Below are 13,339 nucleotides of genomic sequence, written 5' to 3'. Positions count from 1 at the left end.
AGATTTCATGCAGATTTTGAGCGCAGCCTGATGTGTAACAGATGTGGCTTCCCATTAGCTGCCTAAGCACAATAGACCATTTGCAGAAACCCGTGATCTCCACAGGAGCTTGGCGATCTGAACCATAAATATTAGGTCAATGTGGCGGGCGACCCAAACTTGCATGATATCAATCCGTTGGGCACTGTCCAATTTCATCGAGTGAGTCAGACCGTAAATACTGGGAAACTTGCTCTTATGGCTCACGAGAGCGGTGACAGCACAGACATGACTCAACGAACTGCGCCACCCTCGACCCTTTCATTTTCCCTTCAAGAGTAACCAAGTAGGAGCCTCTTTGCCGTGAGCCCCACCTGTCATATTTATAAACAAAACGATTTATTTCAGGTCCTCAGATTATTCAAAATTTCTTTTGGTTTTGGGATTTTATCCACCCGTCTATTCTTGACTGTGAAACTCGGTGAGGATTATTTGCTCATTCCCCGAATTTAGGCTAATGTGGGTGAAGACGCGTGCAAGACGTGCACACAAGAGCGCTGTATGAAAGAAGCAGTTCAGTTCAGGATGATTTGCTACAGGTTATGATGATGCTACTACGAATGTCACATGGGAGAACAGCTGGATAAAGTGGAAAGAGGAGAAGTACAAAACAGGCCAATGTTACAGTAGTGAGTGTGAGGCATCTGTGACTTGCATCCCTGCATGGTAGAGCATAACTGGCTATAGTGTCAATCAGGCAGAGAGGGTTACAATCTGCTGGGCTGTTCCTATCTCATCATATAAGAGTGACTCCTCTCGCTAATTTGGTGCCTGTACCAGTTATACAAATGCAGTCCTCCAGCACAGAGACTCAGGTAGTGTGTTATGAAAAGAAGCCGTGCTGGCAGCACATTTCTTGGAGGAGAGCACACGCCCATCTGCTCTCTGCCTAACTGGAAGGCTTAAAAGGGCTGAAACGAGACTATTATTACAGTTTGGAATTCTCCAAACTGGGAGAAAAGGAAAATATCAGCAATGAAAACTCATGGAACAAAGCAGCAGAACAGCTTTTATGTTTACATGAAAATATACACTCATTTCTTCTCTACAGGTGCGTTACAGCTTTCAAAAGACAGCACAGAAAGGCGGTGGTGCCACAATGCACATGGACAAATTATATAAATAACTTCAGGTTTATAACTGTGGGAACTATAATAAATGTCTAATATTTCCTAAATTTAACCCACTCTTCCTGCTAGGGCCAAGAACATCCTCAGGTTAAAATTGCCTTACCCTGAGTAGCACATCAGGGTAAGGCACCTAACTGTAGGTCAATAATGCCATAATGTCCTATAGCCCGGATCATTTCTAGACCATACCAGTGTCGACTATGGCCTGGATTGTGATGAGAAAGCAAGGCCTCATGCACAGAAGTGCCCAAGGAGAGACTGAGTTGGCACGGTAACCCCTGTCTCATCACTCACAATCCACGCCTCAAGACAGTTAAGTGACTACAAGCTGCCATTGTCAGCTGAATCACAAGAGCAGTCGGTAACACTTTATAATAAGGTAACATGAATTAGCATTAACTAATGTAGTTTTAAACTACTATGTACTGAAAAGTTCATTTTTACAACTGTGTTAATCTATTTGTAGATCATTACTTCATGTTAACAGCTACATTAGTTAATTCCAGTTCATATTGGAATAATAAAAACAGTCAATTTATTTGTTAATGGTCAACTAAATATAAGTTTATCCTATGTTTTACTAGTGTATAAATAATCATAATACATTAGTCAATGTATCTGCAGACTAATGAAAGGTTCATGCTTAATTAATATATTTTTGCATCAGTGATTCATGTTAACAACTACATTAGTTAAGGCCAGTTCATGTGACCTTACTGTAAAGTGCTACAGACCGGTCTTCCAGTGCAGTGGTGGCTTTACTGGTAGAGCCGTCCCAGAGACCATGGAAGTGGTCAATAAATGACTGTGCTGTGGTCCCTTTACTGGACTTCATGCCTTGGAGGGTGGTCCTCGCCCTCCTGAATCAACAGAAGATGCTGCAGTGATGGACCAGGACTATAATTACAGTATGACTGGCTATGCTAAATTGGGGGAGTAAAAAAAAACATTTTTTAAAAACCCAGCCCATATAAGAAGTGCAAGGTTAACAGTGAATTCAACTGAGCCATCACAATCACATCACAACAATTCCAGAAGAATCAACAGTGCGACATGATTTATACTAATCATAGAGACATCCATCCATCCATTATCTATACAGGGTCACTGGAGCCTCACTCAGCTTACATTGGGCAAGAGGCAGGAATACACCCTGGACAGGTCGCCAATCTATCGCACGGCACACACACCATTCACTCACACACTCATACCTACGGGCAATTTAGAGTCTAACTTTAGAGTCTGGAGTCCAATTAGTCTAACCTGGATGTCTTTGGACTGTGGGAGGATACCGGAGTTCCTGGAGGAAACCCGCGCGGACACGGGGAGAATGTGCAAACTCCACACAGACAGGCCCAGTCTGGGATACAAAGCCAGGATCTTCTTGCTGTGAGGAGACAGTGCTACCCACTGCACCACCGTGCCGCCCCCACAGGATAACATATTTAGGTTAAAGGAGTAAAAATGTTAGACCAGACACCTTTATAAAGAATGTAAAAGCCTAAAACAGAAAATGCTAAATTATGGTCCCATCACACAATTATGTTATCATCATTCATACAATTATACAAATCAGCAGTAAAAAGCAGCTACAAATATGCACGATGTGTAATACGATTATCTTCATTATGCTAATGTGTATTTTGAGAGATGAGACAATGACACATAATTGCTGATCATATTTTATAATTGACATTAAATACACAAATATTACAAGCACATGCATTTTTTTGAACCAGATATTAACTTTGATTCTAGGTAATTTTTTCTCCTCTAATCTCAAAGGAAATTAACAATCAATGTCAACTATTCGTACACATTCAATTCACTATATAGAGAGCAGTTATGATTTCAGTGTTCAGCATTTGAAAGAGCATGACCTGACCTGAACTCCTCTAGTCCATAACACACCAGTGCATTTGATTAGCTTGTGAGTGCTGAGCAATGTTTAAATGTATGTCTAGAGACAAGGATTGAGAACTGTGGCAAATATTTATTGAACGTATGATTACAAATTTTTGCAAAAAACTTTTGAATATCAAATTGTTCAGTTTGTTACTGTTTGCTATTTTCAGAGAAAAAGGTGAGCTACACAGACACATTTATACCTGAATTTTAATTTTACAAAAGCTTAATTAAAATAATAACAGAATGAGTAATGGAATGGATTATTTTATATGCATGCTCTATTGTTGCTACTTCATCAACCTCACTCAAATTGATACTTTAGTTAGGCTCTTGCCAGCAAGCCTTTGAAATGATGGCCAAAGTTTTCCCAAACAACATATTTATCTACATACTTGGACGAATCCTTTTAATTTATTTTTTTTAGCAGCAAAAAGAACACACTTGTGCACTCCAGGCAATACTGGAATGGATTCTGAAAGGGCTGCCCTTTTGTTTGAGGTAATATTACTGTTATCCAAATACAATAAACACGGTATATTATTTTTACGTTATGTAGGAGCGTGTATGTTCCCAAATATTGTCCCACTCAGTTTTAGAATGTCTGTTCATTCCTGACATGGCCCCCTTCAGCCTGCTCATCAGTGCTGGCACATGAGGCCATGACCAGCTGGAGTAAAAAACCACACGTCTCTAAGTCAGCAAAAACATACCCAAGCTTCCAATCACATGCGAACCCAATTTTTTCATTTTTCCTGGGGAAGAGACCTGTGTTTATGTCGCATCTGTACACATTTAAAGGAGTGACCCCCGTCCCCCCCCCCTCCATGTGTCCCCATAGCTATACGAGTGGGCAGCGGTGAAACACTCCGTGTAGGAAGGTTTCAGACGTCTGCTGCAGCGAACCAGGGGGCTGAAACCGCAGGATTACTCCCCACTTCCGAATCCCAGAGAGGGGTGGGCTAGAGGGGATTAAGTGAGCTTGTGTCTGGCGTAAGATCTCCTTTCTTGGGCGTGTGTTTAGGAAGGAGACTGTTGCTAAGGGTCCAGCCGATCAGGAGCATGTAAAATGCAACTAAGGAAGTCCTGCAAGTGGGAAGCGAGGTGTGAGAGACTAAAGTGACTGCATAGCACAGAGACGTGTGAAGTGATGCAGGTTAAAGGTGCATGACGTGGGTCACATTCACAAGTCTCAGATGTCCTTTTATGGGTGGTGGTCACAGCCTGCCTCTGTTAAAAAAGTATTTCAGAAAGTTACATTTGGTAGGGAGTCTAAAGTTAGCCTTCTGCCTCAATGAACACCACAATCAATAAACATGCTTCTAACTTGAAATGACTTTTATTTGCCAATACGCAGCAGCATGCCTTTCTTTCCACAGAAGCTAATAATTACACCAGCCAGGTCTGAACAGAGAGTAGACTGAACAGAGCGTACCGAGCAGCTGAAGCCTTGTCGCGCCAAAAATATCGACTCAAACACAGTATTGATGGAGTCTGCACCGGTAACAGCGCTCACCAAAGGCCTTTGCAGCCCCAGTGGAAAATTTAAAATGCCTACCTAGACGTTAAACACACCACCCATTCATTCAGACAGGATGCTTCTTTTTTTTTTTTTTTTTCTTCTCCCACCCTTTGCCATGATGTGTGTCTACGGCCGGCGGAGAGACAGAAAAAGCTGATGTCATCGCTGAATATACCCTACAGCTGATGGTGAGGTCAACCCCTTCAGGAAAAAAAAAAATGAGAGGCGTTCCCTTCATAGGGCTGGTCTGCCAGTCAGACACGACGTCCTGGATCATTACTCCCATCTCTGCTGCAAGTGCTGAATGCTGCTCAAGCTGACCGTGTCTGTAAACGGACTGGGGGTCCCTTTTAACAAATGAATCAAATACAATTTCAGTTCTCGGAGGCTATAAAAACACTGATAAAACAGGATGCTTGGTCCTTTGGAAAGGACAGAGGTGGAGAGAACATCATAAACCACCAAGGAGCTGATTTGCGCATTTGCTTTCGGCATATCAGGTCTAGTGTCCTCACAGTAGGTTTTCCTGTATAATTACTTACCGGCTTCCCTCAAGTCATTATGTCATTAAACGTTACATATGTTGCATTTCTGAGCTCTAAATAATGCTTCCCCACAATTTGATACCGTTTCCACTGGATGTCTATGTCTAAACCAACATCCTTCAATGCAGGGGACTGCATGTGCTCAGTTACAATGTAATTGGGGGATTACAACAGAGGGGAACAAACTGCCCCCTACTGTGGGAATTTTGGATTTGGTTTCTGTCAAGTAAGCATGTTTTCCTTGTTAAAAAAAAAAAAAAGAAAGATTACTTTTATTATCTGTTGCCTACACTAATGGCACAATAGTAGACCCAAAATTGGTCTCAATAGCAATGCCAATAAACAGACCTTTTCTACATAACTGTGATTACAAGCCATGTGAAAATTCCTTGTTGCCAGTTATCTGACCATATGTCAGAGATAATGTTAAGGCTAATTGCCAAGCCATTGAAATAGCGAGGCAGAGAGTACATCTATTTTGTGCCGACGTCAAAACAATGCCAGCTGTCATTACGTAATTAAGCTCGAGAATCATACTGAGTGCTCTGTGTGGACATCCATATGAAGAAATCAAAAAAACAAACAATGTAATAAGAAGAGACATACTGAAATGCTCTATTATTGGTTAAATTCCAAAGCTTGTAAGCTCATGACAAAGTAAAAAAGAAAAACCACATCAGACAAAATTAAATAGTTCCAGATGGGTACTGTGCGGCCACTAAGCACTTTACCATTATCAGATATTCAATATTTTCGTTGTGTTGTGGCTGTCAAAATCTAAAAGCTGCTTAGGTATAACAAATCAGAGGGATAACATCTGACATTTGAATGATTTACATGGTCAAAACAAACCAGAATATAGATGGGAAAAAATACCAAAGCTAGCACAAATGTTTCAGGAATATTGAGCAACATTCTGGTTTGATTTCAACTTGGTCACAAGACTTGGAACATCATAGGAAAAAATGTTCAGTGAAAGCCACATACACAATGACTGGTTACATCTCCATACACCCATATGCACACGCGCACACACACGCGCATACACACAGAATACCAGGGGGCCAAAAACAGACTAGTCCCATTCTAAGATAGAACATAAACCACTAAAGAGCAGTACCAGAAATAACAAGAGTGCTTATTCTACTCAGTAAGATGTTATGATAGACTGTCCAATGTCACACTCAGATCCTACAAGAGGAATACACACATGAAGACCGCATCAGCAACCAATAGTTTTTCTGATAAGAACAGTTTAAATATCAAATTTCAGATTGAATAGTCTTTAGCTGCAAGTTGGTTTTAGTGCGTTGAGATGATATTACATAGGTAGAAAAGGTGGATTGGAAATGGGTTTGTAGTTTCTAGGACATCAAAATTAACGCCAACATTTTTCAAGGCCAGGATGATAAAGGCTGCAAGTACAATACCAGAGCTAAGAGATTAATTTATAATGCTGCTGGTCAGAACTGGGTCAAGTGTAGGGAGATACGTTTTAATCAAGGCAGCAGGCATGGGGTCTGGTAAGCAGGTAACAAACTTCATCTTACCATTTCACAGATGGACGTTTAATTAGTTAGAAAAAGTGAGTAAAACTGATAATGGACAGGAAGTGTATTTATTAATGTTATTTTCTTCATTTGCTTTTTTAAAATACAGCTTTTACACAATGAGGTAAGGAAAACCTTCAGGCTCTGGTCAAACATCCTGGTCAAACATTCACTTTGCTTACAAGGGTAAGTAACTATTAAATACCAATGTGTGGTTAAAACCTGTCACAAAGGGCGCTGAAGAAAACATTAAACGAAATCACCTCGGCATACCGATATTCCCCATTTCTGACATTCTGAGTGACGTGAAAACCAGAAAACCAGTGCCTGCTCACGCCACCGCCCAGTCACTCCAGCGACTGACCGTCAGGGTGACAATGTGAGGAACAGATGTGCCAGCAGAAGACGTACGTGGAGAGAAGGAAATCGAATGTCCTGAAATCCCAATTCAGCTCTCACAGCACTGGATTCAGAACTGAGCTCCTGGAAGAACTTCACTTGTGTTAAATGTGTGCGCCATCTGCCACGGAAATGGCTTCCCATTCCAGACTCCCGTCTTCCTCCAGAGGAACGACACTCAATCCCTAATCTATTACTGTGAATACTGCATTATTGACAGCTGTACATCTCCAGTTGGCACAATACAGGGAACAGTAAGACATTTGGTCCTTTCAATTCCTTTCAATTTAAATATAACCAAAAACAAAATCCTAACTGCCACCTAAAACTATAATTCAAACTTCAATCATTCCCCAATGGCAACAGCAATCTCTTCACACTATTTTATATGGTTACATGTGCTGTTAAGTGTATTTAATTAAAAGATAAATATTCCTTTAATTAAATATCACTCTGGGGTAGGTTATTCAATTTTTCCCCTCAAGGAATGTGACTTTGAGCACAGGGGGTGGTGGTGGCTGTTTGTGGGGGTGTGTGGGGTTCTTAATGGCATACTGTCATGCCCCATTAAGCTTGCTTCAAGGGAGTCATGCCACCATTCTGGTTTCAGGGCGTGTAGCAGAAGAAAAACCTAAGAAGGTCCTTTCAAGACCCAAGTCCATCTTGCCTGTGGTGTTATGCACAATACAAGTTGAATATTCTCACCAAGCCGTACATTCTGCAAATGTCTCGAAACTCAAATACTTCAATTCAGATTCAAATCTGTATTAGAATCATCCTGAACCAAAACCATAAAGACATGTTGGTTAGTTTAAAAAAATAAATCAAACTTCAGCGTCACATTTTAAGAGTGACACCATGCTTTGGTGTGAATGAAAATTTCAACGACAAATAGCTCATTAGCACAGATTTCAATGACCTGATCAAGCTTCACCAAGCTACAAGGCAACCAGGTAAAACAGCCAGGCTATAGTTAAGTCCACAGTCTCCTCTTTGGATCTGAAGTATGTACTTAAGAGTCCGTCTTTGATTAGAGCCATACTTTGACACCATATATATATACTGACATCACAACAGTACCATTGCAATAAATGTCCTGTCCTTGATACATAAACATCCACATACATAAACAGCCATCAAACTATAATGTTTCAGTTTTGTGGACAAGAGAAGCAGCATAATCAATGTTAAGAAAATGACACTGATGACCTGGTCAATACAATAAATCCACAAGACTGAGCCAAAAACCCGAACCAAGGAAGCAAACAAAGTTGACTAATCCTGTGTGCACTGGATAGAACTGTGTTGGACGAGTGTTCTTGTCTGAGCCAGCGGGAAAACTCCTGTATGCACCTTTTCCAGTGCTTCCACAGACTTTCTTAAACCGTTTTTATAAACCTTTGCACAAACAACCAAAGGGTTCTTTCCCCATACACTTGCTCATTTCATTACATGTGAACACATCATTCTTAAAGCTGTGCATGCAATATATAGTTAAATACATCTGAATTGTTACTAGTGCAAGCCCTCTAAACTGAATATAGACTAGTCTTCAATGAAAAGGAGACTATTGTTATCCCTCTGCAATAGAATTTCTTGATACGAAAAGGTATCACCTAATGAAGAGGTGGTAGTGGTACACCATTGTTGTTCAGTTGGAGGTGGTATGCACAAGGAAATCTTCTATCATCACATATAGCACATTGAAGGTTTAAATTACCCAAGTTATAATAGGGACAGCAACTTGACAACTTGGCTTTAAATTGTAGGTTATTAATCAGAATTTGCACAACTATCCAAACAGACTCTGTTGTTTAACAGATTTTTTCTGAAATCTTATCTTTATAACATATTTCAGGATGCAAATGTTGTCACAACTGAATACCACGGGCAGATCAATTCAGCATGTACTGTTAACGACTGAAAATTTTCCATTATTTTAAGAAATTAATTTTGTTATAGAATACAAAGAGCCTCTGTGTTCTGACTGTGATGTCTCATTAATTTGCTAAATAAAGGGCAAATGTACATTCAGTTATCAAAGGAATTTAGAGGATAAACGGAAGTTGAATATATGAATGCATGTAATAAAAATAAGTACAACATAAAAATATACATATATAAAACTATCCAGAGCCATTCATGATAATGGCCACGACTGAAAGCAAAAACCAGCATGTAGTTGGGTCTCTTTCACAAAAATAACAACTAAATTATACCATGGTCCCAAAGAATGTGCGGTTTTGGTTTGCGATTTTTAGATATGGCTTTCTGCGTTTTGCAAGTCAAGCAAAAACTAATCAAATGCCGAGTGCCTTTGAACAAGAAAGAATGCAATTTGAAGAAACAGAAACTTCAGCAAGCAACAAGCCTTCAACTTTAATAACTGAATGACCTGTTCCCTCCTCCTCAGATCCGGTGAGACTGTAATTGGGGTGTTTGTTGTTATCTGGATTACTGGCTTCATTGACTCACACTAGATGTGGTAAATAGATATGCTTGATTTGTGTCATCTCTGAAAAATATTTTAGGAAACACAGCATAGTTGTCCCTTCTGGAAAGTGTGTTGTAGTATACCATGATATCAGGGAAGTTTAAAAAAAAAAAAAAATAAAAAATATATATATATATTATAATCAGCAGCCTCTGACATGCTCCACAGTGCTCTATGACTAATGCCTGTCTAGGTGAGGGGAAACCTCCTTCCACTCAATAAAAAAGACATTTTGGCTTTTATTTTTGCCCCCCTAGAGGAGATTAGGTTTGATTAAAAGTTTAACGCAACTCTGAAAACCGGCTGAGAGAAAGGCAGACAAAATTCCATATTTCCTAACATCCTCCTCATCTGAGACAGAGGAGAGCAGGAAAGAAAAGAAAATGACTCGGGAAGAATGAAAGGGTAAGGAGAGGAAGAGAGGGATAGAGAAGATGGAGGGTAAGACAGGAAGGGTGGAGGGGTTGGCAGGTGACAGGGGCCTGGACTAGGACTCATAGTGGTGGAAACAGGGCTCTGGGTCCCAGCTGTCGAATGTTTTTTCTTCATCTGATCCCAATTACTTAAGGAATAACAGGAAAGGCGGAGAGACCATCAGCATTTGTGCTGAGCTACCATTTCAGCTCCTCCTGGCTACACACTACAGGTTGACACACGAGACGCATCATGTTCTTTTGATTCATTTGAGTGTGATTCATTTTAACAGTCGTTTGTTAATAAAAAACGTTTCTTCCCCGACACAGATTTAGCAAATTCCCTTTTTTCTTTGCCTCCCCACAAACTCCCATTAGACAGCTGGTTGAAATATGAAAAAAGGTTAGAAACACTGTATGTGCTGACAATTGCATACACACACACACATGCACATACTTATGCATATACTTATATTTATTTGTCTCTTATTTGTGTTTTTCTCAGCCAGTCTATACAGGATTTTGTATTTCTCTGTTATTTCTGCTACTCTGCTGGCTCATTATCATCAATGGAAAGAGAGGTGTATCCATTTCTAGACTTACTAAGACTTACTAAGAGTACCTGATGCCAGTTATAGCATGCATGCCAAGTTCATGTTTTTTTTAAAAAAATGGAGGTGTAATAGGACCTGGGGTTGAGTTTGGTACAGTTTTAAGGCTGTGTCGCTCAAAGTGATTATCTTCAATCAAGCCATTCCATCTACTGCCTTCAGTTTCACAGTAAAGGGACCCAAATTCGTCTGCTTCAACAATAGAACCTGATGAGAGAGAGCAACCAGAGAGACTCCCTCTGCCCTCATATGTTACTGTGGAACAGCTGTGTGGTCATGCTGTGCAAATGGAACTTATGAACAGCAGAGCTTTTTTTCTTTCTTTTCTTTTTTTATTTTTTTAAATCAATATTAATAAGCAATATTGCAAGCCAGTGAGCTTCCAAAGCTGATCTCATTTCTAAGCATTTGCGTTTCAGTCACAGTCTGAATCCCTAACCATTTGAACTCCCTGTTGATGGTATCTAAAGGCTTTGTATTTAAATACGTTGTGAACGAAGGGCACCGAGAAATTTTACCCTTGTGTAATACCGTTTACCGTGATTGCTGCAATAAACCAACTGAGATGTGGGAAAGGCACATAAAGTACGAGAAGAGCGAGGGGGAATTTCCTTAAAAACATTTAATGTTGTGTCTCCAACGTCTGTCTTAGGGAACCCACTATCCATTAAACTCGCCCAAAAAAAAAACTCCTCTGCTCACTGAAAATTTACAGAGCCAGACAAATTGCCATGGAGACAGCTATTTTAAAGGGGTTGTGACTCTAATACCACCCTGCTGGGAGACAGAAATAGGATGGGGGGTGGGGGGGGGGGGAAGACGCAAACATTTTAGTTAAGACTGCTAGTGGTGTTTAATCTTCCCACACTCTCAAACTTTTGGCTAAGAGAGAGGTTTTCATCTTAGCATCAAGTTCAACTGAGCAATTATCTAAGGTCAGTCTCCTGACCCAGCACTTAGAAAACTACCCTGGTTCAAACCAACACTTCCTGTGCAAGGCTGTGCTATGTCTCCCGAGTGAGGAAGTCTGTGAAAAAGCTCCGAGTTTTAGTGCGTGGACAGACTCAGTTTGGGGTCATTACCGCAAGCATTCGGTGACATGCAAGATAAATGAACCTGTTGAAATACTTTGTTGGTTAAGCAACGAAAAAGTTAAAAAAATAAAATAAAATTCACCCAAATTTTAAACGGCCCGTTACAAACATATGACCATCCCTTCACTGAAATGCAGACAAGCACGTGTCCACCAAAGCATGTCAACTCAGCCTGAGTTTGTTAAGACACTGTGATCCTGTTGCTGCAGTGGAGGACTGCAGTGTTTCAGCAGCTGGTGAAGCCGGACCACACAGGTGCAGGTTCAGGACATTCACACACCTGGGTAATGAGGCAATGTCCTGCAGGACTCCCAGCCACAGTCTGCACCAGCAGGGCCAGGATTCCACTCAGGACCATTCAAAGCCAGAATTCCTACATCTCATCTTTCCTCAATAAATGTCTGTTTCCCTGTAGAATGTTCTGCAGATCATGCTCCACTGTCCCGAGAAAACAGAGTAAAATTCTTTTATTCCTCCTTCTCACCATCTTCCTCTTTTCTCCTTGAGAAAAAAGAGACTGCCCATGCCCTTCAGCACAGGAAGGAAAGCAAGAGATTCTGGTTCCTACCACTTAGATAGCACTGTCACAGCAATCAATCACCAAAATTCCTTGTGTCCCTCTACACAACAAGAGTATAGGAGCAGAAAACGCTCTGGTAAAAACCCTAATAACCCATGAGGATTTAATGTATTTTCTCACTGAAACTTGGATCAGAGGATCTTTCAAAGTCTCAGGACCATTCAATAAAGGCGACTCTGGGGTCTGGGATGAGCGGAGCACAGAAAATGGTTCTTAATGAATGTCAGCAGTAGGGTTTTCATTAAGAAAAATTCTGTGCCAGGCAGCGTAAATTTGGATATTCAATGACAAGTTTCCATACACTTATAATTACTGGCTGGCACAACCTAGCCCATTTCATATGCAGATTCACATCTTGATTTTTTATTTCAAGTTTTATGTGAAAAGGGTGCGGCTGACATTACATTATAATAATGAAATAAATTAATTACACAATTCCAGAAACCTTTGCCTTGATCAGCTGGAACTTAAAGCACATGCCTCTCCCAACTTTGGGTGGGAACATGCGTGGGAACCGGGTTTGGCTTAACATTTGCCAACCAAAGCATAAATATTTACCAGAATATGAACCTGATTTTTATCTGCAGCCCATGGAAATATCCCATGGAAATATCCCTGCCTTCCAAAGAGAGATTCAGGAATGAGTCACCATGACATTCCTTGACATTGATCAGCTTTGTCATACTGTGGATGTACGTCAGATGTACGCAGGGCCAGTTCCTCAAATGCATGAACCCACGCAGAATACATCACACGGACAGAGACTGCGGCACCCCAATTTTAAGTCAGATGCCCATGTCATATTGCCCTTCAAAGCGTATCTTGACGCAAGCATTATTCTTCGCACGCGCTCAATGCCGCTTGTGGCACTGGCCCTCAAATGTAAGAAGCTATAAAAATCCATCTGCAAAATATACATGTCGGTGAGTCTAATTTTGACGGACACCTCTTTGGTTTTGTTTTGTCCTCTTTTGTTTTTTCAGGGTCTCGCTCCTTCCTCCCCTTCCTCGGAGGTTAACGGTAAACCGCAGGGTGGGTCCGGTCTCCGTGCGCGCGG

At 40.8% G+C, this 13,339-nt stretch overlaps 1 protein-coding gene across 3 annotated transcripts in view; it reads right to left on the bottom strand.

Moving 5' to 3' along the window:
* bgnb (biglycan b) overlaps positions 1-13,339 on the bottom strand; it is a 36,300-nt gene that overhangs the window by 11,543 nt on the left and 11,418 nt on the right. The window contains exon 1 of one of the 3 annotated variants that reach the window (XM_035387733.1): positions 2,433-2,540. The exons of the other annotated variants lie outside the window; for them this stretch is intronic. The gene's annotated coding sequence lies outside the window, so the exon portion shown is untranslated. Of the gene's footprint in view, positions 1-2,432; positions 2,541-13,339 lie in introns of those variants that run through there. 3 annotated transcript variants of the gene reach the window in all.

The sequence above is a fragment of the Anguilla anguilla genome, chromosome 13 (assembly GCF_013347855.1).
Source record: "Anguilla anguilla isolate fAngAng1 chromosome 13, fAngAng1.pri, whole genome shotgun sequence".
NCBI lineage: Eukaryota > Metazoa > Chordata > Actinopteri > Anguilliformes > Anguillidae > Anguilla > Anguilla anguilla.
This window is presented reverse-complemented; position numbering and strand designations above follow the sequence as displayed.